Below are 2,198 nucleotides of genomic sequence, written 5' to 3' on the forward strand. Positions count from 1 at the left end.
GGACTGTTAATTGTTGTTCATACCCTAAGTCACTTCCATCATTACCTATATGAACAAAAGTTCACACACTGGAAAACATTATGCTGCATTAAAGTGGCTGGTGAATTTTTGTAATCCAAAAAAAAAAAAAGAGATATTTCACAACTTGGAAAGGACTGTTAATTGTTGTTCATACCCTAAGTCACTTCCATCATTACCTATATGAACAAAAGTTCACACACTGGAAAACATTATGCTGCATTAAAGTGGCTGGGGAATTTTTGTAATCCAAAAAAAAAGGAGATATTTCACAACTTGGAAAGAACTGTTAATTGTTGTTCATACCCTAAGTCACTTCCATCATTACCTATATGAACAAAAGTTCACACACTGGAAAACATTATGCTGCATTAAAGTGGCTGGTGAATTTTTGTAATCCAAAAAAAAAAAAGATGGCTCCAGAAACTTGAGGAGTATAACTAGCATCGTTCATTGCCCTAGACAAAACCATCGAAATGCCGAAATATTCTGAAAACCTCGTGTATTGAAGAATGTGAAAAGAAGGAAGCACGAGATAGCAAAGACTACCGCCCTAAAGTACAACAGGTACAATCCAAAATGTGACATCCACAAGTGGTTATGAAAAGCTAATGTGGCCCAACACTCAACTGATATGAAATCATAGCAAACGGTCGTCCCTGTAGCCCAAATACAACATACTTGGTACAGTGGGATTCATTATTAAAAGAGAACTTGTTATGTTAAAAGTGGGAAGACACCAGAAGACAAAAACAATTACTACAATTGGTACTTCCACAATATCTACATTCCCCATTATCTCCACAACCATCAAACAGTTGGACATTTTAGGTGTTAAGAGTACACTGGAGAGAGTAATAAAACACTTCCATTGGGTTGGGTGCCAGGTAGTAAAGAATTGATGTAAATCCTGTGAGAATAAAGATCCACGAAAAAACAGATCTTGATGAAGAATTCGTGTTCATTACACAGTCCACTTTTTTATCTTTTTTTTTATTCTTATGAAGAAGAGACCACTTTTCATATTCGATACATAATCTACTTTTTACCTTTTGTAAACATGATGACGAAAAGACCACTCGTCAAAAGCGGCCTAGCTTTTGAATAACCAGCGATGGTTTTTATTGTCTTGCAATGTTTACATGTTCTACAGTAATTCCTGTATGCTGAATCCGAACTTGATATCCATTTCTCTTTATCTGGCCAGGTGGTTAGGGCGCTCGACTCGCAATCTGAGGGTCGCGAGTTCGAATCCCTGTCCCACCAAGCATGCTCGCCCTTTCAACCGTAGGGGCGTTATAATGTGATGGTCAATCCCACTATTCGTTGGTAAAATAGCAGCCAAAGAGTTGACGGTGGGTGGTGATGACTAGCTACCTTCCCTCTAGTCTTACACTGCTAAATTAGGGACGGCTAGCGCAGATAGCCCTCGTGTAGCTTTGTGCGAAATTCAAAACAAACAAACAATTCTCTTTATCATGTACAGAGTTTTCGGAAAACGTCATATGTACTTTTACATAAGTGAATCATTCTCATTGAAATCGGGTCACATTTTGTTATGCCTAAAATGATGACAACCACTGGCTACATATTTCTCTAGACCAATCGCGACGTGACAGTCTTATCGATCGTTCTAGAACCCACAAGAAACACACCGCTAGTATATAAACGGTTAACAAGCCACATCACGTGTCATTTCTGGATAGTATTTGTTTGTGCGTCCACTTTGACATTATATTTTTCTTTTCAATATTACTTAATCGTCGCTATGGCAACAAGAGGTTGTGTAAATGACCCAAATATATTCTGTTATATTTGTGGTAAATATGTTGTAAAGCAACAAAGGCAAAACATTGCAGAATTCGTCAAAAACTTGGGGACCAAGACAAACCAAGGGCTCCGCACAAAGTTTGCACCGTTTGTGTCAAAGAGTTGAGACGATGGACTAAAGGTAAGAAAAAGTCTTTGCCTTTTGGAATTCCAATGGTCTGGCGTGAGTCTAGAAACCACGGAGATGACTGCTATTTTTGCACATGTAACGTGCAAGGCTACAACACTTGAATAAGAAGGAAATTTCTTATCAGAACCTTCAATGTACTATAAGACTTGTTGCTCATCAACCTGATGTACTGTACCTACTCCACCGGAAACTCTTGATACAGTTTCATCTGATTCTGAAT

This window comes from Limulus polyphemus, unplaced genomic scaffold (genome assembly GCF_000517525.1).
Source record: "Limulus polyphemus unplaced genomic scaffold, Limulus_polyphemus-2.1.2 Scaffold7647, whole genome shotgun sequence".
Lineage (NCBI taxonomy): Eukaryota > Metazoa > Arthropoda > Merostomata > Xiphosura > Limulidae > Limulus > Limulus polyphemus.